We start from the raw sequence: 27,580 nt of genomic DNA, 5'->3' as shown, positions 1-27,580 counted from the left end.
CTCACCTTTCAAATGACTCATAGCAGCTAGGGACAGGGTGCCCCAGAGCAAGCTGGCAAGTCAGTGCCCATCCACCCCTTCCTTCCCCAGGTGCCACCACTAGGAGCTGTCTGGCTGTCAGCTGTTACCAAGCTCAGGGGCTCCTTGAGTTACAGAAAGCCAGAGGACATGGAAATTGAAACAGGAGAAGCCACTGGTGGGGGCCAGAGACTCCCAGAGCAGCTTTGGAAAGACAGCCGTGCGGGAATAGCCACATTATTTATTGGTTCTCTTGGGGGAGGCATATATGGTTATAAAAAGAGCCTCTTCGAATCAAACGGCTGCTCAACCAGCTTATTCAGGGCTCTCCAAAGTACACCCCCCCACCACCATCACCCCGGTTTAATCAAAGGCCACAGCCAGGGTGGGAAGTACCTAACAACAGCCTGTCAGCGTCACAGCCATTGTTCCCTACTGTGTTCACAAGACAGGGAGCTTAGCAGGGAGGGAAGGACGCCACAGAAGAGAAGTGCCTTTCTGGGCCCACCCAGCTAGCCCAGGCCCCACAAGCTGCTGCCTTGTTATCCTTTACCAATGGAGGGTTAGAGGCCTGGAGATGTTCAAAGACTCAAGGCACTCTGCAAACCACCACAGGGCTAGGAGAAGGAAGGCTAGCCAACTGAAAAACGCTGTCCTGTGGCCCTACTGTTGAGTGCTGGGATGCAAAGACCAGAACAGTGGCTGGGCTGTGAATGGGTTTCCACCAGGCTGAATCAGGTAGCTGCTTTCCTGGAAACTGGCCTTCTCCTTGCTAGGCTGATAAGGCAGGGAAATTGCTACCCTTGGCACACATGGGAAAACATGTTGACGCTGAAGAAGAGCTGGGATCTGTTAACTGTTGTGACAAAGCAGAGGGCCCCTGCAGCTACTCCACCCTAGAATAACTCAGATCACCAAGGCAGGTATGCAGAGAGAGAGAGAGAGAGAGAGAGAGAGAGAGAGAGAGAGAGAGAGAGAGAGAGAGAGAGAGAGCGCACCAATGAATCCAGCCTTCAGTAAGTGTTCCGGAGACTGAGAGAGATGGCAACCCCAACAGGATACAACTTTGGGACGTCCTATCTTTTCCATGTAACCCCCAGATTTTAGCTTCCACCCTGGATAACTGTGGACTCTGTAGCACGCATGTGCTAACCACTCTTGACGTAGACCCCAGAGCAGCTGTGTCAGGAGGCTGCCTGAGCACCACAAGGTACAGGAAGCTGCCTCCTGGGGACAGATCTATATACTAGCAGGTGTGGCTGGAAAGGAGCTGGCCCTGGAGCCTCACTGTTTATAACTGTGATGGGGGCGGGGCATGCAGACTTCAAAGGGTTTAGTGGTCAGGAAATGAAGTCTTTTGGCAGATCTCCAGAGACAAGTAACTTACACTGATTTCTGCCCCCACCTCCCTGGTGTAACAGGCACCTTTATGTTGTAACCCACAGTACTTGCACCTTGCCTGCAAAGTACCCTCTCCTGAACTGTTCAAATACCCCCTACACCCCCTCCCCACAGTCTGCCGTCCATCAGGCAGCCACCAGCCCTTACATAACCTGTCACTTGAATTTTTCCCAACATTCCCTGCAAGTATCCATCAGCTCTCAGGAAGAGGTGAACAGAGGCTTGCAATAAGAAGCCCCTAAGCCCCCTAACATGCTCCTTTTCACAGCCCTGTCCCCGTAGCTGCTCCCAGGGGGGAGGGAGGTCAGGATGCACTGGGTGACCAGAGTCCTATTTCTGTTCCCAAAGTGAAGGACAGGGCAATGGATCCCAAACTCTGCTTCCCACAGACCCTTCATGGAGAACAAATTGTATTCCAGAAAGGAAAGGGAATAACAGAGAGAGAAGAAGAAAAGAGAAAGGAAGAGAGGTCTGCAGCCAGCAGGCCATTGAGACATCAATACAGAAGTAGAGATGAAGACCACAAATGGGGTTCTCCACTATGGCTTACAGATGATCCCGCTAGGCTCTGCCCAACAGTTGCCTAGCAACAACTTGCCTAGCTGCTGGGCTACCCCAACTCTCTATCTGTCTGTCTGTCTGTCTGTCTGTCTATCTATCTATCTATCTATCTATCTATCTATCTATCTATCTATCTATGCTCCTTCCTGCCGCACTAAAAAAACAACACTCACCAGGAGGGATAACTTGGAAATGAACACAAAGTGCATTGTGGGTAATCCTGAAATGTAAGTATGCATTGTTGTGCAATGTGAGTCTACACTGGGAAAAGAGACTGAGAGGAAAGACTGGGAAATTGAAAAAGGAAAAACAAACTGACCAGAGATGGGTGTGGTGGGACACACTTGCAATCCATCACTAGGAATGTTGAGGCAGGAGGATTTCAAGTTCAAGGCTAGCTTGGGTTACACACCAAGATCCTGTCTCAAGTACTACTGCCATCACCATAATAAATAATAATAAAAATTAAAAAAATAATAAAAACAATAACAATAACCAGTAACAAAAGCAGACAAGTTAAAAGTAAAGCTACACATGATGATAAGTTTGAAATATGGGGTTTTGAGAGAGGAAAAAATCAAATGCATATTAAACATACACCATCAACCACACACACACACACACACACACACACACACACACACACACGTATCAAACATACATTTAGTTATAGAAGTCCTATTTAAGCCAGAAAGCTAGAAAAAAATAAAACAGTTGGGAAATTTAAAGTATTTTAGTGAAAGAAAAGTATCTTACAAACCTTGCATTTATAGAACTGAATAGAGGCCTCCAAACATTTCACGGGTTGGGGGGGAAGGCTGGGAGTGGGGGTGGTAGTTAGAGAGAGGATACAGTGGATGACAGCACTTGCTGCTCTTGTAGGCTTTGCTCCCAGCACCCACATGGCAGCTCACAGCCATCTATAACTCCAGTTCCAGGGGATCTGATGCCTACCTCTTGCCTTCGTAGGTACCAGACATGCACGGATACACAGACAGACAGACAGACAGACAGACAGACAGACAGACAGACAAAACACTAAGCATATGGTAAAATAATCTTTAAAAAACCAGAGGGCAATATTAATCCATCCATTTTATAGCAACCAAGCTGAATTTACTTCACAGTTTTAGTTTTAAAAAGCTAGAGAGGCTGGGGTTGTGACTCAGTGGCAGCATACGTGCTAAGCATGTGTGAGACCTTAGGTTACCTCCCAGCGCCAAAGAGAGTTACACTGAAACCGAGATTATAAACTTTTCCATTTGTGAGACGGGACAGCTGTTCTGGTAACCACATGCATGGAGTCATCACTATGAACAGATGCGTGCTTTGGGGAGCCTTGGTTCAAATCTCGCCTAAGCATGTGTTGCCGTAAGGCGCTAGGCATATGTATTCTCTACCTTACTTTCCCTGTCTGCAAAAGGAGAAGGTAAAAGTGTCTAGTCGGGGCTGGGGGCAGCAACTCATCAGCAAACCATGGAACGTTACTACAATATTTTCTAGGTTACCATTAGAGGCTTGACATTGTTAACTGTTTGATGCCCACAGAAGATAATTTTATGGCTTTTTATTACCCAGAAGTACGTGGAAGCTGATAGACCAGTCAGAGGGTGGCTTCTGTCACACAAGTGAGGGATGATGGGGCCAAAACTAAGGCTGTGGCAGTGAGTCTGGAAAGAGAGGACCGAAGCGGGGAGAAAAAAAAAGGGGTGAGAAACCCAATCAATGGACTCTGGAACAGATAAAATACAGAGAAAAAAATGTACTCAAGTGTGATCTAGAACTTTCCAGCACATGCAATCAAGAACTAACTGATAAAAGAAACTAGGAAAATGGCAATAGTCAGTGGAAAATGACAGTGATTGAGTACTTCCTGTGAGGCAGGCAAGACCATCATGTGGTAACTCATTTAATCCTTATGATAGCACTGGAAGAAAAGGTCATCCCCATTTTACAGATGATAAGACTAAGTCACAGAAAGACATGACTCTTGTAATGTATAAAGACTCTGCAGTTAATGGAAAGATGTGCTGAACCTTGTGGATCATTGGAGAGAGTGGAAAGCAAGGTCTTACTATGCTGCCCAGACTGGTTGACATGCACTATGTTGTCCTGGTGACCTGGACCTCATCAGTTCTTCTTCCTCAACCTCCCAAGTCTCAGATTAGTGGGTCATACCATCATTCCTGACTCTTCCTGATCTTGTAGCTCAGGCTACCCAGCTCAGATGGCCATACTTTTTACCTTCCAAAAGATGATGACTTTAGGACTCAAGAGACACATTCACATAAACACACTCGTCTTACGTGATAATGATTCAATAGTGTATAAAGGTCATCTAATAGATCAAATACAACAGTCTGAAACTTAAAAGACAGGGAGAGATGACAAAACAGCTAAAGATTCCAGATTTGTGGGCATGGTGGAGTTAGTATTAGGAAAAGGAGAGAAACTTTGAGATATCCTGGACATGGATGCTCTCAACAGAGTCACAAAGATATCAATGTTGGCCATTTTTCATTCAGATGATGCAGATCTAGATGTCTTTCTAAGGAAGGCTCTGATGTCTCAGATTCTGAATTCTTTGCCATGAGGGATCTGTCATTTCCTGAGGGTCTTACCCCTTCCCCTAGAGTACCCAGGTGTCTACTGCCTCATATTCCAGACTGAGCAAAGAAGTACGAGGCAGCATGATGGACATTAGGTCATAGGACATGACACAAAAGCAGAGCACAGCACCTGATGGGTTCTACCTGTCTTGATTTGATTTTTGTTGTTGTGATAAAACCCTGAGCAAGACCAACTTGAAAAGGAAAGTTTACGTTAGCTTACAGGTCATAATAATCCATCACTGAGAGGGTCCAAGGCAAGAACCTAGATCAGGAACTGAAGTAGAGACCACAGAGGATTCTGCTTACTGACTTGCTTCATCTCACTTGCTCAGCTATGTTTCTCACACAACCCAAGTTCACTTGCATAGGAATGACACCACCCACAGTGGGCTGGACTCCCGTACATCAATTAACAATCAAGAAAATGCCTTAGAGACTAGCTGCAGGCCAGACTGATCTGTTCCCTTTTCCTAGGTGGCTCTAGGTTTGTATCAAGTTGACAGTTGGAGCTAATGATGACACTATTTGTGGCAATGTGATGATATCTAGTGGGGTTGGAGTAGCCAGTAGGCTCTATGTCCCCCTAAACTGAGCTTGACCTTGGATAGACTTCATTTCCAGCCTTCTTTGCTAGTTTTTATTTCTGTTCAGTGAATATCCTAACATCCTTTTGTGGGGTCATTTCTTTCATTTAATCTGCTCACCTGCCCAGTCCAATGGCAATGCAGTTTTTCCTTAATTCTATTTTTCTTGCTTTCTTTTCTTTCCTTTGTAAAAGAGGAGGGAAATACATATTTTTAGCACATAGCATCCTCAAAGCAGATTACTTCTGGGTATAATGTCTCCATAGGGAGTGGTTCCCCTTGAGCCTGACATTTTTCTAAATATACATAAGATGGGATGTTTATATACATCCAAAAATATATAAGATGGGAGGATGTTTGTGTAGAACTGACTCATATCCTCCTGCACTCTTTGATATCATCTCTAGATGATACATATTCCTATTCTTAGCCCCAACTTGGTAAGGTTGATTAAAACAACCAGTGTTAGGCAGTCTTTATAATCCATTATCCCAGAGCCCAGAGATGTTCTGGGGTTCCTTCCTACAGACATTCCCTTGGAAGAGAATACCCAAATCAGCAGATGCCTATGGCCCTTATATCAGATAGGATGCTATTTGCAGCAAACTGACACACATCCTCCTGTATCTTTTAATACAGCTCTTGATGACTTATAGCACCCAATAAAAGGTAGATGTTGTATAGCAAATTAAGTTGCAATGCCCTGGGAACAAGAAGAAAAGTCTGTACACCCTTGGTACTGATTTTTTTTTTTTTTTTTTGGTTCTTTTTTTCGGAGCTGGGGACCGAACCCAGGGCCTTGCGCTTCCTAGGTAAGCGCTCTACCACTGAGCTAAATCCCCAGCCCCGGTACTCATTTTTAAGAATACTTTTGTCTGGTGCTTGGTTGAATTTAGGAGGTCAAATCCTTAGATGTGGGTGTTAGGACTCAAACCCAGGACAAAAGACTAAAGTACCTACTTAGCATATCAAAGTGGACTGGGCCACCAGGTTCTTCTAGCATCCCAGAGTCCCTACCTCAGGCAAACCTTGCCCCTACCCTTCTCCAGCACTGGGCTGGGCTCCCCTTTCCCCAGTGATATAATCCAACCCTTTACCCTTCTGGCCTCTTGGTCTGGCTCTCCCCTCACCTCTCTACCTCTCCTCTCATGTCGCTTAGGGTCGCTTAGAGTCAGGTCACTCTGGACTCTCGCAGATGTCCCTGCCTCTGGCTGTGCTCTCCCTTTTATCTACAATAAACCCTCTCCTCCACCCTACCTAGGAGCAGTCATGGCCTCTCTTTGTATTTCTTTTTTCTTCAGTCAGTGGAATGAATATAGATAGATGGCCACTGGTACTTCTTCTTTGTTGCTCAGTGCCTCTGCCAAGATATCTCAGTGTCATTTATGTACCTGGGACAGACCGCAGAGGGGTTCCCCACAGCCATTCTCCCACAACCACAACTGGAGCCAGACATGACCCTTTCCCAAGACCAAAAGATCAATTCCCTGTGTGACCCACACCAGGTCTCAAGATCCTGGCCAACGGGGACCTGATCAAGGTAACCTGTGGATCCTCTTTTGCAGGTGGCATTACGGCCTCCCAGGCACATAACCCAGAGTTCCTCAGAACATAGCTTCAGACCCTTCTGTGAGGTCTCAGGATGTGAGAGACCTTCTTCTTCCAAAACCCAAAGAGCACAAAACACGGGAACTTCTCCAAAGAGGACCCTGGTTTTTCTTACAGAGGCTAGAAATCACTCTGCTCCTATGCTGATGTGCCTTTCGTGGAAGAGATGAACAAATATAAAATAAAATGTCATTGTCCCAGACTTGGTCCAGCAAAGGCCCTAAGGGTATCATTTCTTTTTCATGAGATTGTGGGTGAGTGAAAAACAGCATCGACAGGTGCACTGGCTGCTCACTTTAGATGAAGTTGAAATTAGACAGCTTTTAAAGACATGTGGCTTGTCTATGAGGGACAAGAGCCAGACCCTTTGGGAAGAGCCAAACTGGAAGGCAGGAGGCCCCAGCAGGTCCCAGCAGTGGGCTTCACAGCCACTCTGAATACTTCCTAGGCCTTTTCTCTGCACAACATTTGAGCTACTGTAACTCCCCAGGATAGAGGATGAAATACACCTCCTTCTGTCCCCCCACACCTCCTCCCCATCAAGCCTCCACTGGAACAGGTGATAGAGTGGTTAACCATTTTTAAAAGGTGATGGCATGGAAAAATCAAGTCACCCTAGGAAGGCTCAAGGCTGGAAGCCCTTCTTGTTTTCCGGGAATAGCTGCACCAGCGCTAGAGATGGGACTGTAATTGAGCAGTCAGAAAACCACTGCTAAGCGCTGCCCTGCCCAGCCATTGCGTGGTTAGGTTTTTGTTCTTAGTTTTGTTTTAGGGTTTGCAGTTCTATAGGTTGAATGCATTCTTTGCCACTGAACTACTACTCATCTCCTGGCCCCTTGGGGGGTTTTGAATTTTGAGACAAGTTCTTACTATGTTTCCTCATTTGACTCTGATTTCACTCTGTAGCCCAGGTTGGCCTGGAACTTTCAATCCTCCCTCAACTTCTCAAATAACTGGGTCTCCAGGCCTAAGCTACCAGGAGGCCCAACACATGGTCTTACTGGTCTTTCTGCTATCTAACCAAGGTGAAGGGGTGGTCATGTGACCCAGAATCTCCCTCTTGAAATAAGGACCAGTACTATAAGCAAGGAAAATCACAGAGACTGGAGCCAGATATGTGCCCTCTGTCTTCCGCTGGGGCTCAGCCTGGACATCCCTTAAGCAGTCTGAAAGCTCTATGAAGCGGGTAGGAAGTCTGTGAGGAACCCAGAGGAGGACTGCATAAGGAGGCAACACCAAAGGTAGGAATGGTCTGGGTGCACAGACCGGGACATGAGGATGATCAATAATAATGCATTGTGTAGTTCAAAGTAGCTTGGAAGGGGAGAGCTCAAAACGCTCACCAAAAAGAAATAATACATGCTTGAGGTGATAATCTGTCCCTTACTCTGACTTGATAACATTTATCCAAACATCACACCATAACACAAAATCTGCACATTTAGAGGAAGAGAAGCGGAGTGGGAGGAGCAGGGAGTCAAGAGGGAGAGCTCAGGAAAGAACATCTGTGTGTGCTGTGCTCTCTCAGCCTTTTAGAGCTCTCAGTGTTCACAGACCACCTTTTCTGGGGAAGTTAAACCCAGAGAGAGAGAGAGAGAGAGAGAGAGAGAGAGAGAGAGAGAGAGAGAGAGAGAGAGAGAGAGAAGAGAGAGAAAGAGAGAGAGAGAGAGAGAGAGAGAGAGAGAGAGAGAGAGAGAGAAAGAGCCTGACTGTAGACTACTGTTCAATCCCCCCGGGATCCCCAAAATACAGAGAGGATGGAGAAACTCCCCATTCTCTGTGTGTCAGTCTTTCAAGACCCCATCAGGCTACTCTAACCCAGGAAGATAAACATGGACCTCCCGGGCAAGATGACAGCAGCTGCCATCTGAGGCTCTCCCTGTCCTGGAAGGTCCCCCAACTCCATCTGGTCATTTCCACTCTCCCTCAAACCCCGTACCTACTTTTCCTCCCAGCTCTGGGAATGGCACAGTGTTGGGATCGAGAGACTGTCCCTTTGCTGAGGCTCATGATATGGCCTAGGTATATCCTAAGACAGTGCCTCTCAACCTTCCTAATGCTGTGACCCTTTAATATGGTCACATGTTGTGGTTGGTGACCCCCATCCAGAAAATTATTCCCGTTGCTACTTCATAATTGAAATTTTGCTACTGTTATGAATTGTAATGTAGGGGGCTGGAGAGATGGCTCAGTGGATAAGAGCACTGACTGCTCTTCCATAGGTCCTGAGTTCAAATCCCAGCAACCACATGGTGGCTCACAACCATCTATAATGGGGTCTGATGCCCTCTGAAGATACACACACACACACACACACACACACACACACACACATATATATATATACATATATACATATATATACACACACACACATATATACACACATATATATGTGTGTATGTATATATATATAAAATAAGTAAATAATTTAAAATGAATTGTAATGTAAACATCTGATATATAGGATATCTGATATGTAATTCTTTTTTTTTAAAGATTTATTTATTTATTTTATGTGAGTACTCTGTCACTGTCTTCAGACACACCAGAAGAGGGCATCGTATCCCATTACAGATGGTTATGAGTCACCATGTGGTTGCTGGGAATTGAACTCACGACCTCTGGAAGAGCAGTCAGTGCTCTTAACCACTGAGCCATCCCTCCAGCCCCCGTGATATGTAATTCTTGTAAAAGGATCTATCAACTCCCAAAAGGGACATAACCCACAGGTTGAGAACCGCTGTCCTGAGAGAACATGAACGCAGAGTGGGAAAAACCAGAGGAAAATAAACAGAATGAACAATGGTGGATGGAGTCATAATAATAAAATGGGAGCAAGAACTTAAAAATAACTGTCAATCTTTACCTAAAAAAAAAGAGAGAGAGAAAGAAAAGAAAGGAGAACTCAGTTACAAAGAGTCATAAGTGAAAAACCAACTTGACAGTGGGCATTAAAAACAAAGAATTGGTAGAGAGAAGAGAGAGCCAAGGACTAGACATGTGACTTAGTGACACAGCACTTGCCCAGAGGTGAGATCCTCTCATGCTCCAACCCAAGGACCAACAGGCAAAAAAAAAAAAAAAAAAAAAAAAAAAAAGAGTGAGAAGAGATAGGAGAACCACCCATTCAGAAATCTTGGTGTTTAAAGTCACCAAGGCCATCTCTCTGTACCTTTAACCCAGCATCTGATTCTGGTATGGACATTGAAGGTAATTCTTTCCCCAGATACACTTGATCATAAGAAGTATCACATTAAACCTACCCCACTCCAGGACCCACTTCTGTCTAAGGCATTAGAATCTACAGAGGCTGTGAGGTAATCATGCCTGTAAGTAGGCCTCGTTCCTCTTCCCTCCCATCCTCAGAGTGACGGTGAAAGACTACTGTAGTAGGAAAATTCTCACCCAGAACAGTAGGAATGCATGAGGCCGTGTTATTACAGTGACGAATGTGGACACTGTAGAGAATGAAGACAGAGCAAGGTGCCCATCTACAAGGAAGTGGGTATAAAGACTACTCTTGATCATTGCGTGCAAGGGTATATGCTGTGGCAACTTATAGCCACTGAACTGTGCCCACATTCCACCACAGAGAGGACTTCAGACACTTTTGAGAGTCTACAAAGAAGTGTAGAAATATTAAGTGCAAACACATGCTTTCTATCCATGGGTACGGATTTAAATCAAAGGCATAAATCAAATTCATGTAAAGTGGTTGTCTCTGGGAAGGAGAGAAAAGGGATGTGAGGATCAAATAAAGGAAGCAAAGTAAGATGTGCTTTGCCCAGACTTATGAGGACAGGCCCACAAACTGAGAAGTGGACCCGATTTAATTCCTCACACGTATCTGAGTTGGAAAAAAGAAAAAGAAAAAAGCCCAAGTCAATTTGCTTCTATAGTGAAGTTCTAGAGAACTGACTTCCTTCTGCCTGGGTTGTCCAAACTTGCCTGAGGTCTGTCTCCTTCAGTTCTGCAATTCCCTGTATTCTCCCAGTAAACACCCATTCCACACTCCACCCTATCCCCACGAGGTGGGAGAATCAGCTTCTACTTCCGGCCACTAGCAACCAGGTGTCCTCCATGAAGCCATTTCTGGGCAGCACAGGGCTCTACTTGGTGAACTGCCTCTTGGGTAAAGAGATAAAATGGCCATGATCTCCCCCAACCCAGGCTCCAGGGCCATGGCTACTGCTTGACTTTGAAGTCCTGAGTTTCAGAAGAAAGTGAGCTTTGGTGCCTACCCCAAGGTTTCTGACTTAGATTTTCTTGATGTAAGCTAAAAGAAACCCTTTCTTCCCCAAGTTGTTTTTAGTCATTGTTTTATCACAACAGAGAAACAAAATAAGAGGCCATACCCCAGTGGCCCTACTTCCCATAGTTTCCACAGCTTCCCAAAAGAGGGCCACCATCTGGAAACCAACTTTCCAAACTCCGGAGCCTGTGAGAGACACTTCACAACTGCACCATAAGGAGGGCTTTAGGTCATAAAGGACTGACACCAACGGCACTGTGGGACCTTGCCCCTTCTCACACTCCTCTAATTCTGGGCCAGGAGGTGGTTTTACTCTTGCTTGCCCCTTGATGTGCTGTGTTGTCAGTGACAACCACCACTGCTGTTCCAGATTTGCTGCCAAATGACCCTTTATTTAATTCCCATTTCAAGAGACAGCTCTTTCAGGGCAACCTGGTTTGGTGCCATTCTCTAATACTCAGAATGTCTTGAACCTATTCTCAACAAACCCCCAAAGCCTCTTAGCACACAGGATACTCTGAGATCAAATCTCCCTTCCCTGGTACATTCTCTAATCCCACTTCTAATTTAAGAACTTTTCTGATTTCCTTAATTACTCTTTGTGCTTGCTGAGTTCATTTTTCTAATCTCTCCCAATCAGTACACATCGTGCGTGTCTTCCCCATTGGCTACCCCCACAGACCCCCCTACAGTCTCCCAATCCCCTTCCTTAATAAGTCCTCAGCTCTCCTGGGTGTCCAGCAGACTTATTTCCACTTCCTGGCCTCCCTGACGCCTGGGGACAAACACTAGCATAGAATATTTTGATAAGCGGGGCCACGTGCTAATAGACTCTGCAGGCACCTGAGCTGGAGGGGGCGGGGCAGAAAGAAGCTAGGCTTTCTATAGGATCAGCATACCTCCGTTTTGAGTTCCTACTTGGCCTTGACATAAGGCCTATCACATAGTTGCACTCCCTTTACTACGGACAGAATCTCAGTCTCCACCCACCTCCCAGGGGTTCAGGGAACAATCAACAAATTGTTATTAGTGAATGGTGTTCTTTTTGTCATGTATTAGCCATTCCGGGAAAAGCCAGTTATTCTATCACGGACAGCTTCTTACAAGCAAAAATGAAAAGAAAAAAAAAAATAGGAGGGAGAACAGGGAAGGGCAGATAATGAGGAATTTCAATAGCAGGAAAAAAAAAAAGATGAGATTTGTACCCAGTTTAACATTTCATTTATCTTTCATGAAAATGAAATTCACGCCATTCCGACCGATATGAAAAGCCTTGGAACAGTTCAGTCTATGAAAAAAAGAGATACTGGCGACGCTTCAGTAGGCAAACTCTCAAAGCATGCTTTCTGCGTGGTCCAGATTTGACCCCGAAATGCTACCTCTGAACATTCAGAGGTTGGTACTGGGAAAGCCCAAAGCAACTTAACGAGCTGAAGGGCAACATGGATCCATCTGGAAACGGACCCTGCTGGTGTGAGTCCATTGTTCAGTGTCCCCTCTAAAAGAAATTCCACGCTGTTTAGCTCTCTGTTTTCTGTAACTTAATGCCAGTGGCTGTTTTGTTGACTAAGCATATCTTTCACGAGCCAGGCCAGTCAGGCTGGGTCTAAAAGAAAGGAAACATCCAGACTAGCTTTGTGGCTTGCTTGTTCCTTCTGGTTTTTTGTCCCTGTTGATTTTATTTTGTGGGCATCTAGATGGACAGGTGGTAAGGGGTGCAAGGTGGTTCTAGGCAGATGCAAGTAGGAGCAATATTATATCACCCCACCATGGCCCACAAGACCACCCCAACTCTCCTTCATTTCGTAGTTCTTCCTACTGTTTGTTTAGCAAAGCTGCCTGTTCCTGTGGTGTGCCTGATGCCACCTGAGAAACCCATCTAAGGACAGAAAAGGGAAGCAAGTCTTAGTAAGCTCTATTTGTGGGGTTCTCTGGGCTGCCTGCCTTTTAATGGAGAAACAGGAACAGATGTCTCCTTATCCCAGATAGGGCAAGGAAACAACTCCACCCCAGTCTAACTTGGTGAAGCAAGGAACATATTATGGTTAGCCTCACGGCTTTTGATGGAAGTACAGATGACTCAAGGGAACTGCCTCTCTAGAAGCCCAGCATGAGTGAGGACTGTCCAACCTTGGGGAGAGGCTAGGCCGTGTGTGTCTTCGGGTTTGTGGAGGCTTGTAAGTTTTGTGAGCCTTTTAGCTTTGTGAGTTTCTTTCCTCCTTCAGGAGGCAATGTTGAGATTTGGAGAAAACAGCTACACAGACATCCCCTCCCCTCTCTCCATTAAACTAAGTTTGTCCAGAAAGCAATCTATTGGAAACACAGTGCTACTTCTGTCTGTCGAAAGCCTTGACTTGCCCTTCAGTGTGAACCTCTGCTCCATAACAAACATCTTCCACACCCGGGGCTTGGTCTCCTGCCTGTTTTCCTTGGTGCCCACAAGATCCTGAAAACTCTGAGTAGAGAGCCCAGCTTGTTTCTTTTATCTTTGAGAACTCCTAGCCCTCACCACCAGCAACCCTTCGAGGGTGGGAGAATCTTGAGTGGACAAGATAGGTCTAGGCAAGGGCCCCAGGACTTGACAGAGATGCCCTGCTGAACCCAGGTAACAGTAGAAAATGTGGCTTCAGAAAGACGGATGAGTTAATAACACACTGTCTTAGTCAGGGTTTCTATTCCTGCATATCATGACCAAAAAGGAAGCTAGGGAGGAAGGGGTTTATTTGGCTCAAACTTCCACATTGCTGTTCATCACCAAAGGAAGTCAGGACAGGAACTCACACAGGGCAGGAACCTGGAGGCAGGAGCTGATGCAGAGGCCATGGAGGGATGCTGCTGACTGGCTTGCTCCCCCTGGCTTGCTCTGCTTGCTCTCTTTCAGAACCCAAGACCACCAGCCCAGGGATGACACCACCTGCAATGGGCTGGGCCCTCCTCGTTTGATCACTAATTGAGAAAATGCCTTATAGGTGGATCTCGTGGAGGCATTTCCTCAAGGGCGGCTCCTTTCTCTGTGATAACTCCAGCTTGTGTCAAGGTGACACACAAACCCAGCCAGTGGACCCACAATGCTAGTTCCATCCTCCACAACTCACAGAACCAACAAATTATTCAATTCACTTGATTTTTTTTCATTCTAGGACTTTTAAACATTTTTGACATTCATAAGTCATGATCCAGAATCTCTCAGTCTGTGTCTGTGTCCGTGTCCGTGTCCGTGTCCGTGTCCGTGTCTGTCTCTCTCTCTCTCTCTCTCTCTCTCTCTCTCTCTCTCTCTCTCTCTCTCACACACACCACACACACACACACACTCAAACATAAACACCAAAACAAGCTTTACAAAATGACACTTGCTTTATGCAAAGCATTGCTACTTCCCATTTCCCCCATTTGATTAGGTTTTAAAGTGTTGGCCACCCATTATCCTCTCTGGACTCTTCCAGCTGCCCACGGAACTACAGTTCCAATCTCGCTTTTGCTCCGCACTGAAGATCAATTGGTGGCTGGTTTTTGCATCCACCTCTTCTCAGTGTCTGTGCTCCTCCCGGAGATCTCAGGGCAAGAGACGCTAAGAACTTTTACCTTCTTCAGTCACCTCCCTAACAGTTCCATTTGGTTCCTGCCTCCCTGAGAAAACCCGTGCAGGCTCAAGGCAGCATACAGCTGAAGTCCATCCCCACCTCTAGTACAGTGGTTCTCAATCTTCTTAATGCTGTTCCTCACATTCAAGTAATAGCATTCAGAGGTCCTTTACTCAGAGTACCAACAAGATGCAGTCAGCCAGGAAATGGAAAAGGGTCCCATGTAATTCTGCAAAGAGGGCAAACTACCCTGACTGAAGTCCTATGATTTAGGACTTCTTTAAGTCCTTCTTTAACATAAAGCCCCGTCTTTATGTTCCCTTAGTTGGATTCCTTTCACACCATGACACTCTCACTTGGTGGACAGTTTTTACAGACAAATGCAAATCCTTTTGTGAACTGAGCCAGCAATGCCCATGTGTCAAGGTGACACATGTTTACTGTCATTTGGGGTAGAGTTCAGACTAGCTCCTAACTTCAAGGTCAATGCCGGGCCATTCGCATCAGCCATCTGGGAACCTGCCAGGCGTGCACTCTCAGGCCCCACCCGAACTGCACTGGAAACTGTGGTGGAGCTGGGCAGGTACCTGGGTGCATGCCAACGCTGGAAGAACCCTGGTTTTAGATGTTTGGATCAAACCAGAAATACTTTTCCCACCCTAAACCCACCGCTGTTTTATCCAACACCCTAGAACATATAAAAGCAAGGAGTGCATCATAATTAGACAGAAAGCGGTTGGGCTCACCATCATGTCTGATGTACTCAATCAAGGGCAGTTTCCATGGCTTTCTGAGTACTGAGTACTGCCCTGTCTGCCCACAAACATATGAAGGTGTGTGCTGATCTACAACAATGGAACTTGCTTTCCCCCTCCGAGACAGAGAGAGAGAGAGAGAGAGAGAGAGAGAGAGAGAGAGAGAGGGAGAGAGAGAGAGAGCGCTACGGTCCGTTTAAATTGTCACGCAAGTAGAGAGAAATGCAGTCAGCACAAAGCAACTGCACAGAAAGGAAAAGTGAGTGCAGGAGTGGGGAGAGAGGGATGAGCAGAGGGCAGAAGAGCAGGGGGTTGTCAGGAAAAGAAACACGCTACTCTGGAGACAAGTGGAAACTGGGTGTTCAGAAAGCAGATGGACAAAGGAGAACAGGGCCTGGGGCCCTACACAGTCAATAAGTGTTTATCACTCAGACATAAGGACCTGAGTTCTAATCCACAGCAGGATCCAACTCCAGGTTCCATAGGAGACCTTGTCTCGAAAATATAAGGCAAAAGCCAAGCATGGTGGCCCTGACCTTTAATCCCAGCACTCAGGAAGCAGAAACAGGTGGATCTCTGAGTTTGAGGCTAGCCTGGTCTACATTGTGAGCAGCAGGCTAGCTGTGGCTATGTAGTGAGACTACCTCTCAAAACAAATAAAGAAAATGGAAAGCTGGAGAGGTGGCTCCATGATTAAATGCTTGCCACACAAGCACAAGGAACATGGCTCACATCTCAAGAAACCCATAAATACCTGAGTTGGTGTGGCCTCCCACCTGTAATTCTAGTCTCTGAAGAAGCCAGGGATTCCCCAGAGCAAGCTGCTAATCATATTAATGAACTCTGTGCTTGATTGAGAGAGCTTGCCTCAATGAAGAAGGTGCAATAGGTGTCCATAGAGGATGATTCCCAACTTCAACCTTGGGCTTCCACATGCATGTACACATACATGTACACATGCACTCACGTACATGTGCATCCACACACATGCAAAAACATACCTACATGAGGATGCACACTGCATACACACGTGCACATGCACTAACATACATGTGCACCCACACACATGCAAAAAATATATGTACACATGCAAGCACACACACACACACAGAGGGAGAGACAGAGACAGAGACAGAGAGAGAACCAATTGTAAGGTAGAAAAGCAATTGAGGAAAAACACTCAGTGTCTGTTCTTCACGTGTACATGCATGCGCACACAAGAGCATGTACACATATACACTGCAAAGAAAGAAAGGAAAACGTGGAAAAAGTAAAATAAAAGGCAAGGGAGGAAAATATATAAAGTGGAGCAGAAGAGAGGTCACAGGGAGGGAGGGAGGGATTAGAGCCTTTAGCTTCAGAGAAACAGCTTTTCTCCCAGCATGGGACTTCATCTAATTGCCCTGTTCTTGAGCTGGACTGGTCCTGGGCTTGGAAAAGGCCATAAGCATCTTATAGGCTAGGCGTATGCTCCATCTAATCCCCATCAGTGCGGCCTGTGTGCTAGCTGCAGACAGCGGGCTCATGCCAGCTGCCAGGTGCTGTGGCAGACACAATGGATTCCAGACGGCCGGGAGCCAGACAGAGGAGGGGAGAGGCAACCGATTCCCCCCCAGACCCCAGAGCGGGGAGAACCTTCTCCCTCATCTCGTTTAAAGGCTGGATCGAAGCGTGTCCAGATTCTTACTGATTCCAGGCATCTCAAGTTGCTTTGCTCCAAGCTTTTCCTCAGAAGTTGGTTTGCCAGGATGAACAAATGTTCAACCCTGTCAGCTGGAAAATGAGAGCAAGAGAGGGGAGGAAGGAGGGAGAGGGCAAGAGAATGAAGAAGGGTGGTGATGGGAAGGGCTTGGTCCTTGGTCACGCTCTAACTCTCCCTAACTGTCTGTAGAAAAGCACGCATGGCCGCAGGGACTTGATCTCCGCGTTCAGTTTTTCGATTGTTTGTTTAGTTGGTTGGTCGGTTGGTTTTGTTGGTTTTGCTTTTGTTTTGTTTTTACACTTTCTGTTTTCTTTTTAATATCCCCTTTCAAAGTAAGAATTAGTTTAATCTAAGAGCATCATAAGCGAAGTCAGCCATCCAGGAGGAGGGCCGTCGTGTCTGAAAATCACTGGAGGGAATTAGGAGAAACCACAGCTTTACCCAACTTTTACCCAACTCACACCGTGACGTGAGACATGTTAGCACTTGGGGAAAAACAGGTGTGGAGAGAAGGAGGGCCTTTGAAACGAACTCATCTGTTTCTGGTTGCCAGCCCAGATCTGCCAACCCTGGAGGGCGCCCTCTCTGTTTTCTCCTGGGACCCCACCCCACCCCCTGACTCCACCCATCGTGTCAGCCATCGCCACAAAATGACAGTTCTCGAAACCACCCCCTTGAACTTAGAGAGAAAATGTCTTAGAGAATCAGGAAGAGGAAGGGGGTGGGGTGGGGTGGGGGTGAAGAAAGTCAACACTGTAACTATCAAATAGACCATAGATCCAAAACATTATATAAGGGCAGCCTTGAGTGAAGGGTGAGAAAGTAAGGCTGAATGACCTGCTGGCAGAGGCTGGAGTCATGATTCATTCACTCACATCTCAATTGGACAGCTAAAAAGGGCCCTGAAAGGTGAGAGCTTTTAAGTGGCGCAAATATTATAGGATGTGATGGGTGGAATGCCATGATCTGGGATGGCGCGGGATGGCGCGGGATGGCGCGGGATGGCGCGGGATGGCGCGGGGTGGCGCGGGGTGGCGCGGGATGGCGCGGGATGGCGCGGGATGGCATGGGATGTGATGGGTAAGAGGCAACCCATCCCCCCACCCCCCAGACGGGAAAATGTTGAGCTCTGGGAAGGAAGGATCTGTCCAAAGGAGGTAGTCCTGTAAAGCATAGGATTCATTTATACTGGGGAGCAGCAGGGCATTCTTCAGAATGTCCTCTCCACCTGACCGTCCCGGCCAAGATGATGGTCTTAAGCCTACAACTCCAACGACACCGGAAGCCAGCATGCTTTCGCACTATACAGTTTAACCACTAGCATGTGTTGGAGGAACAGGCTCTCTAGACTTCCCCAGGGAAGATACTTACAAACATGCCAGGATCAAAGGAGTCACATGACAAAGGAGAGCCAGGACTCCCCACACTTCCCAGAAGCTCTTTGCTCCATGGAAACTGCCCACTCCTATTTGCAGAAGACAGTACATGAGCTTCCTCAGTAAATCTGAGTTCAGTATTGCCAGGCAGGGGTGTCCATAAGCCCAGCAGTCAGAAGGCTGAGGCAGGAGGATAGTAGGTTTGAGGCCAGCCTGGGTCACACACACACACACACACACACACACACACACACACACACAGAGAGAGAGAGAGAGAGAGAGAGAGAGAGAGAGACAGAGAGAGAGAGACAGAGAGAGAGAGAGAGAGAGAGAGAGAGAGAGAGAGAGAGACTTTGTCTCAAAGAAGAAAGAAAAAAGCAGCACATTGGGGGAAGTTAGAGTGCAAGGGGGCTATTTTCCAGTATTATCTTTGAGATAACTCAACTCCCAAAAGATGTGTCTTGTTCCTCAGTTTCCCCCACAGCACCACACCCCCAGGATCCACTACTAAAATCTTTAGGGCATGCTTATTGGTAAAATCTCATCATAGACATTTTACTTGAAAAAAAGAAAAAAAACCCAAAGTCGAAGTATGATTTAATAATAGTACCAGTTGCTCTGTCTGCTTGCGGATAAAGATACAGTTCTCAGCTGTCTCTCCAGCACCACACTGCCAGTCACTTACACCGTCTGCTATGATGATAGTGACTAAGCTTCTGAGACTACCGGGCAGGCTCTGAGAAAGTTTCTTCTGCTCTTTGATAGAGAATTGGTTGAAAGGAGTGTAGCCGAAACTGTAGCCAAAGGTGGCATTGTGCTTCCAGAAAAGTCTCAAGGAAAGGCGTTTCAGGAAGCAGTCATAGCTGTGGGATCAGATCCGCTGAGAAAGGAAGAGATGCGTAGATTCATCCGGTTAGTATGAAAGATGGAGACAAAGTTCCCCCAGAATATGGAGGCACCAAAGTGGTTCTAGACAACAAGGATTTATTTCTTATTTTCAGATGGCGATATTTTTGGAAAGTATGTGGACTGAAATCACTGTTGAAATCGTATAACATGAAGTGCCCATTCCACTGACAGTGTGAACTATTTCAGCACCTAAATAATTTCTATGCCTTCTTTTATACTAAACTGATGACATTCTAACTTAAAAAAATGTATAAGTTGATAGATCTTGAACCAAGAGTGCGTGTATGTTGGTGGATTGGTCCACAGCACAGTGATATTGGGATATGCTGGGATCTTTGAGAGATGGCAATTAGTACAAACTAATTAGGACATTAGTAATGGTGTCTCAGGAAGGGATTAATGTAGTTCTGGGAACATAGTTAACCGTCAAGAATCTAAGTTGTTTAAAAAGAAGGGGCGAGGGGATTCCATTTTTCTCTTTGTCTTGCCCTCTGACCTCTTCCCTCCTGCATGATGCCTGTCATGGTGTGGGACGGCCAGGAAGCACACCCTCCAGAGGCAGATGCGTTGTAATTTCCAACCCTGGGCTTTTGATCTCCCAAAGAGCAGCTAAGAGAAAACTTTTCACTGTAAAGTTCCCAGGCTTGTGGGTTTTGTTATCGCAACATAGGATAGATGAATGCACACTTTATTAACAGAATATTTCTCAAAGTTTTACATTGATAGGAAAATTGAGGATAGTGCATAACTTCCACAGACTTTAATACCCTACTCACTTTTATGGATGTCTTAGACTAGTATGTTTCATTAGTTGTGATTCATGAGCCAGTATTGATATATTTTTATTCAATGAATGCTTTATTTAGCTCCTATGTTTCAGTCTTACTTTTTTTGTTACTTGATTTTTTTTCTTGTTTGTTTGTTTCATTTTTCTTTCTGGGTACCACATTACGCCAAGTGATTTCATCTCTGTAGCCTCCTCCGGGGTGTGACAGCTCCTTGTTTTTGATGACCTTGGTGGCTTTAAGGAGCATTCGGGATTTTGTAGACTGTTCTGAAGCCAGGCTTGGTTGATGGTCTTCTCATGCCAAGGTATCTGGGCTTTGGTGCTCAGCTGGGAGACCACTGAGGTGAAGGGCCACTCTAGTCCTGACTGTCAACATGACTTGCCCGATTGATGCTGCCATTGCCGAGAAAAGGCATTTTCACTATGAAGTTCCTCCTCTAGTCCTTTCTCCATGTCTTCCCTGGAAGTTATCACTTGCAACCCACACTTGAAAAGTGAGGAACTGAATATGAGAGTTTGTTTTATTTTTGTTTTGTTTTTTGAAACACTCTCAATACACAGCCCTGGCTGCCCTTATACTCGATGTGTAGCCCAGGCTGACCTTGAACTTAATTATCCTCTTGCCTTGGCCTTATAGGTATGTGTCACCCTGTCTGTCTGCTGTTTTACTTAATGGTCTTAAAAAAAACCAGTCATTTTAGGGTGAAACAGAAGTACAGACATCTCCCGTGTACTTTCTTCTGCCCTGTGTGCACAGGCACACTTCCTGTCTGCCGTCTTCACCAGAGTCGAGCATCTGCTACGATTGGTAGTGTGTGCTAAACACATCACTGTCACCCAAAGTCCACAGCGAACACCGGGGCTCACTCTTGGTTTGTACACACTTGTCCAATGGTAGACACAGGGGTCTACCACTGTAGGGTTGCACGGTGTGCCTGAGACCGTCTGTATCTCTCCACACTGCTCATCCCTTGTAGCTCTGATCATCTCCGTTTTTTCTAGAATGGCATCTCCTTAGCATCATTTGGTATGTTTTCTTTCTTCCAGACTAATCTCTGTACTTGAGTGTCCCCCACATTCTTGTGTGTCTGATCTGTTCTTTAATTGATTGGCAGTGGAACAGTCGATCTATTCCTTCTAATCTTCTTCTTCCTCAATCCAATCGGGGTCCCGTCATTTCCCCAGATCTGAAGTCAGACATCATCCCTTTTGGACCTTCCTGGCCACCTCAGATACCACTGCAGACTCGGGCCTTTCCGCTTTCCTGACTTCGTTCTTAGCATTTTCTATCACAGCTGCCGTTTTAATTTGTTTTGTTTAATGCCCTTCCTTGTGAGGACAAAGACCACTGCTGCATTATTTTCTATTGGTTTCCAGCATCTGGTATGCTGCCAACTCATAGGAGTGAATAAATACGTATCAGTGTTTAAAGCTGATAAACCTAACCACTACACCACACACATGCACGCACATACAGAGAGAGAGAGAGAGAGAGAGAGAGAGAGAGAGAGAGGCAGGTAGGAAGACAGAAACAGAGAGAGAGAGAGAGAGAGAGAGAGAGAGAGAGAGAGAGAGAGAGACAGGTGGAAGACAGAAACAGAGAGAGAGAGAGGCAGGTAGGAAGACAGAAACAGAGAGAGAGAGAGAGAGAGAGAGAGAGAGAGGCAGGTAGGAAGACAGAAACACAGAGAGAGAGAGGCAGGTAGGAAGACAGAAACAGAGAGAGAGAGAGAGAGAGAGAGAGAGAGAGAGAGAGGCAGGTAGGAAGACAGAAACAGAGAGAGAGAGAGAGAGACAGAGAGAGAGAGAGAGGCAGGTAGGAAGACAGAAGCAGAGAGAGAGAGAGAGAGAGAGAGAGAGAGAGAGAAACAGACAGAGATAGAGACAGAGAGAGACTTTATGCAAATATAGACATCTGACCACTCACCTGCCTTGCCCCTCACCTCCAGAGAACAGAGGCAGTTCACGGTCGGAAGAGTGACTCTAGAAGGTGCAGTAACCATGACCAGCTCTTTCCTCTTCTCCTACAGTGTGCTTGCTATAGTGCCTGTATTTTCCATTTGAGATGAATTTACCCCAGGGATGTTTTTCCTATGGATTTTTTTAGTTTTCGGTTTAAATCTTTAATTAAAAAATTTTTACTGCTTTTGAGTGAGTCAGATAATTTCGAGCGCTATGAGTCTAGTTAGCTACCTTCCCAGGTTCTCTACACCCCACCCAGAGCTAAGCAGCTACCCTGTATTAGATAGACCCCTCGGGTTCTTCAAGGTCAAGGAGGCATGCACACTGGGCTTTGTGACTCTCCTTCTAGACCACGTTCCAAGTACTAGGCTGACAAATCCTATCTCCCAGTATCTTCAAGCTCTTTTCGAAGGTCAGAGTGGACATCTGTCAGAACCTGCCCTCCTAAGGGAAGATTTCTCCAGGAAGAGTGCTCCTCGAAAACCTAGAACAGTGGTTCTCAAACTCTGGGTCATGACCCCTTTGGGAAGTCAAATGAGCCTTTCATAGGAATCTCCTAAGACAATCAGAAAACAGATATTTACATTGTGATTCAGAACAGTAGCAAAATTACAGCTATGAAGCAACAACAAAAGTAATTTTATGGTTCGGGGTCATCACAACACCAGGAACTGTATTAAAGGGTCGCAGCTTTAGGACGGGTGAGAACCACTACTCTTGACCTTGAGGACAGGGTGAGCAGGAGTGCAGGAGGCAGCTGAGTGGCAGCATGAGGTGCACAGGACACCTAAGCAACTGGGCCACTTGATTTGTCCTCTGAACCTGGATGTCAACAGCAGGCCACCTCCCTTGCTGAAATCCTGTTCCCCTGGCTAACGATGGGAATGTTGCCTTCACACCGGTCTCTGTGCCCATAAATGACAGAATAGTTCACATGTGTGAGCCAGGTCTTCTCCCCCTTTCCCGTCGCTCTAGCATGCAGTGTAATGTTGGTCATAGCCCTTCTCTTTCCAGACCTCGGGTCTTCTCTTTCTGAGCCCACGATATCAGTACAGATTCCCTTAGGAATTCATAGCGTTTCCATCTCGTTCCCAGTCTCAAACAAACCTACAGCCTGTGTTCCTACGCTGGGCTTACTTTCTAAACTGTAACCTAGAGTTTTAGAAAGAGGGTTAGTATTTTGAGGAAAGAGTGTAATGTCATTTTATAGTAATGTTTCCAAACATTATTGAACAAGATGTCCATCTCGCCAGCCTCCCAACCTTGGATACTACGGATAGTTTTAAATTTTGAAAGCTGAGTTGCTAAAATCTGAATGTCTGATTAATTTTGCTATTGTTCACCTGACTCCCGGGGAGTGGGGTTGGGGGAACCAGCATCATTCCAAACCTCTAGCTGTTAGTACTTCCTTCTCTCTAATCACATAGTTTTATCAACCCTCCCCCCATTGAGATAGGTATTAGTTTTCTCATACCAAGGTATGACTATTTATCTACGTAGTTAATTTCATTACTGACTTTCCCTTGTTATCTATCCAAGTATATTTCTCATGTAGCTATTAGATAATCAAATACTTTGGTGTTTTGGTAACATTTTCTGTTTTCTGTCTGGTTTAAAAAGAAATCTCCACCCATCCTCAATTCTACTCTACTCTTTTTATTGCCATTTGCTTCTCTCCTCCCTTTGTGGAGGAGCCAAGTCAGGAAACAAAGGCGCTCTCAGAAACAGAGAGGCCTTGAAGTCTGTTCTCTGGGCTATTTCTTCGGCTCCTGCTGTCTTCCAGCAGCCTCTCCTAAAATGTCAGCAGAGCTGCAGTATAACACTTCAAGGTTGTATCAGGAAACAGGGCTGGGCCTCAGGAGAACTTTACAAGGATGGACAGCTTGGAAAAGAGGACGGAGGAAAAAAGGCAAACAGAAGAGGAAGGAAAGGGAGAGGGGAGAAAGAGGAGGAGAGAGATGAGGAGGGGGACAAGGAGAAGGAAAAGGGGAAGGGAAGAAGAGGAAGAAAAGGAGAGGGAGGAGGAAGAGAAGTGGGACGAAGAAAAGGGAAAAGAAAGAGGAAGAGGAGGAGGAAGAGGAAGAGGAAATGGAGAAAGAAGAAAAGAAAAAGGAGGAAGAGGAAAACAAGGAAAATCGGGAGGGGAAGAGGAGGAAGAAGAGGAGAAAAAGTAGAGTAAAAGGAGAAGAAAGAGGAGGGAGAGGAGGGAGACAAGGAAAAGGAAAAGAGGGAGGGGAGGAAGAAGAAGAGAAGGAGAAGGAAGAGGAAAAGGAGGAAGAGGAGGACAAGGCGAGGGAATAATCCCTTCTGTGAGAGGTTGAAGAGCAGAGAAGGAGGGAACTCGGGGGAGGCTTCACAGAGGACAGGAGTGGTGTGAGGATGAGGCTTCAATCCTGGCTAAGTGGCAACAGACAAGAGAAGAGGCCTTTCTGAGGAAAATGGCCTGAGCTGGGACAAAAGTGGAACAAGTGTTTTAGGGCAAAGAGCTTTCCAGACAGATAGACACTGCGTGCAGAAGAGAGATGGAGGCAAAGCTGGAAAGAGGACCGCAGATGACAAACAGAGTAGTGGTCTGGTTGCGGTCCTGTCGGTAATGGAGTCCAAGCTGCAGAATCAGACAGGTGGTCCTGTCCCTATGCCACAGTAGGAATCCATCTGAATTAATTCTCGGGTCCATTTAATCATCCAATTCATGGTGGGTGTGTCTTAAAAACTGATCATCTCACTCAATGGGGCGCCTCTCCTAAACTTATTGAACCCATCAGTGATTGCTATGATTACACCTATTGGATTTGCTGCTTCCTAACTGTGCCCGGAAAGGCAGTGTGGGGAGTATCTGTAAGGTTCCTTAGCTTTTACATCCATCTGCCATTTCTTCTTATCAGGCTTCTCTGAGATTGGAGATTGGCAGCAGAGAGTTCTGCATTGACCAGGGTCTTTCTCTTGGCTAACTGGTCACAGATTGGACACAGAATACCCATGCCCCCAGAGCAGCTGATCTGCTTTGAGGAGAGTGACTTGCTACCTGATCAAAGAGCATGTGACCCAGATGTAAGCCAATCAACATCTCATAAGCCTCTGGCTAAGAAGAGGCTCCTGATCCACTCAAAGTTGGTGAAATGAATAAGCCTTTGGAAATGCTCAGTCAATTATCCCCCTCCTTCTTCTCCTTCTCCTTCTCCTTCTCCTTCTCCTTCTCCTTCTCCTTCTCCTTCTCCTTCTCCTTCTCCTCCTCTTCCTCCTCCTCCTCTCATCCTCTTCCTTCTCCTCCTTCTCTTCCTACTCCTCTTCCTGCTCCTTCTCCAACTCCAACTCCTCCCCTTCTCCTTCTCCTCTTCTTCCTCCTCCAATACCTCCTCCTCCCCCTCCTCTTCCTCCTCCTCCTCCAACTTCTCTTTCCCCTCCTCCTTGGTACAACTTAGAAGTCCCTCATCTCGAGATTATTTAGATTATCCTGCAAAGGGAAAGCAGTCACGTGCGAATCATACCAGACAGCCCTGTGCTGCTCGATCACCCAGCCAGCAAATCCCCTTTTTAGATTCTCTTGTTAGAGTTGGATTTCTTGTCCACTTGCAAATGAAGGAACTACCACTGTGCTGGATACAAAGTCCTTCTAAGATGTCTGCTCCCTCCAGCACAGGGAAAGCGAGAAACTTTACTGTGTTTTATGAGTGACATCCAGACGAAATGATTCAGGGACTGTTGGTGCAGCCCCTCCCCCAACTTCCAGTACACTCCGACACCTGCACCCTGTCCCACTCACCAAAGGCAATAGGCATAGCACTGTGAGGCTTTGCGCCACCAGATAGGGTAACACTTGTTGCCAGCTGCTCAGTAAGCTAGCCAAAGGCTCGTTTGTTGAGACCACTTCTGGTACCAGCTGTCTTACATAGGCCTAACTACTGGCTATCACCGCCTTGTGACTCACTCCCAAACCTAGTCGCTTTGAGAAGTAACCTTCAGCTTAGCACACAATTATGTAGGATTGCTGTGTTTTAAAATCTTGTTATATATTTCTTTTTTTCAGAGTACACAGTTGGAGGAGAGTTCTTCAATTTCAGCTAAGCTCACCTCTTAGACCCAAGAAAACCAAAGTCTGAAGAATAAAATCAAGGTGCCTGTTACCATTTAGAACCAGACCCCCACCCAACGGTATAAATAAAGTTTTATTAGCAAAGAGCCATGCCTGTTGATTTCTGTAGTGTCTGTGGCCATCTTCATGTAACAAGGGCTGACTTGGTAGTTTCTAGACTGCATAGTCTACAACACTGAATATATGTACTGTGGTCCTTTACAGAAAATATTGTCCCCTCCTACTCTTGAATGTAGTCTCCCAGAGTCTCTCTGTTTCAATCACTTTGCTGTGAACAGAGCTTTGTACAAATAAAACTCTACAAAGACATAAACCCATTGCCCACACTGTGTGAACCCAACTGGCATCTTTTTCTAGCCTGTAATCTATTCTTCCACTGGAAATGGGAATTTACAACTAGAAGTCCACTTATTTTAAGTACCTTCTATATCCCAGGCACTGCCCTGGGCCCTGGGATTCTATCACTAAGTCAAAGGCATGTGAACCCAAGTGTCCATGAAATATACATCCCCCCTGGGCAGAGGTGGATAAAGATAGCATTTTTCACTTCTGTCCCCAAGATGAATTATAGCCCAAGATGACAGAGCTTCTGAGGTCAGAGTTGGGTCTCAAATGCAGGTGGAAGTCACTAAATGCAAATGTGTCTGGGTGTGTTTCTGTGTTGTCACAGAGTTTCAATGTCACATGGTTTCAATGGCTCTCCTCCTTCAGTTCCAAATCTGTTTCTTACAAAAACCAGGCCAGTTCATCAGAGAACCAGCAGACCCTCAATCAGGGTGGGAAAGCTTACCTCTGCCCTCTCTCCCAAGTGTCCTCTTAAGAGAAGATACCAAGGCCAGAACTGAGAAGTCAGGTCCCAGCTCTGTGGGCCCAAGGGATATCTGGTTATTTAAGCGAATTTTTGTCAGGCTTAAAAAGTGTGCAAATTACATACAAATGTGTACTTTCCTATGAGACCATGAAGCAACAGTTCTCAAGAAGTAATTTAAAAAAAAAATTTCTATGGCCCAGGAGAGGAAGAGAAACAAAGAGGACGAGAAAGACATGGAAGGGAGAGGGGCTTACAAAAGCAAGATGACCCCAAGTCGTAAGCAGACAGAGAGCCTTGGGATTAGCCTTTCTGCTCTGCTCTCAGGCGGCCCCTCCTCTCTCTACAGACCCCCTTCTCTCTGCAGAGCCTGTCTTCTCTCTACACCCTCTCCTCTCTCTGCAGACCCCTTCTTCTCTGTGAAGACCCCCCTCTTCTCTCTGCAGACCCCCTCTTCTCTCTGCAGACCCCCTCTTTTCTGTGCAGACCTTGTCTTTTCTCTGCAGACCCCTCTCTTTTCTCTGCAGACCCCCTCTTTTCTGTGCAGACCCCCTCTTTTCTATGCAGA

The 27,580-nt window shown here is 46.1% G+C and overlaps 1 protein-coding gene and 1 long non-coding RNA gene across 3 annotated transcripts in view; both read left to right on the top strand.

Annotated features, from left to right (window-relative positions):
• The window catches only part of Tpi1l2 (triosephosphate isomerase 1 like 2), a 923,619-nt gene that overhangs the window by 753,933 nt on the left and 142,106 nt on the right, over positions 1-27,580 (top strand). The gene's annotated exons all lie outside the window — the stretch shown is intronic.
• On the top strand, positions 17,819-26,290 carry LOC120097899 (uncharacterized). 2 transcript variants are annotated; one of them, XR_005495776.1, is made up of 3 exons: positions 17,825-17,986; positions 19,219-19,365; positions 26,139-26,290. It is a non-coding gene; the product is annotated as an uncharacterized LOC120097899 (long non-coding RNA). The 2 variants fall into 2 exon arrangements; XR_005495775.2 differs by lacking the exon at positions 19,219-19,365 and having other exon boundaries at positions 17,819-17,986.

The sequence above is a fragment of the Rattus norvegicus genome, chromosome 17 (genome assembly GCF_036323735.1).
Source record: "Rattus norvegicus strain BN/NHsdMcwi chromosome 17, GRCr8, whole genome shotgun sequence".
In the NCBI taxonomy this organism is placed as follows: Eukaryota; Metazoa; Chordata; class Mammalia; order Rodentia; family Muridae; genus Rattus; species Rattus norvegicus.
The sequence above is the reverse complement of the archived record's forward strand: the minus strand, read 5'-3'. Positions and strand labels throughout refer to the sequence as shown.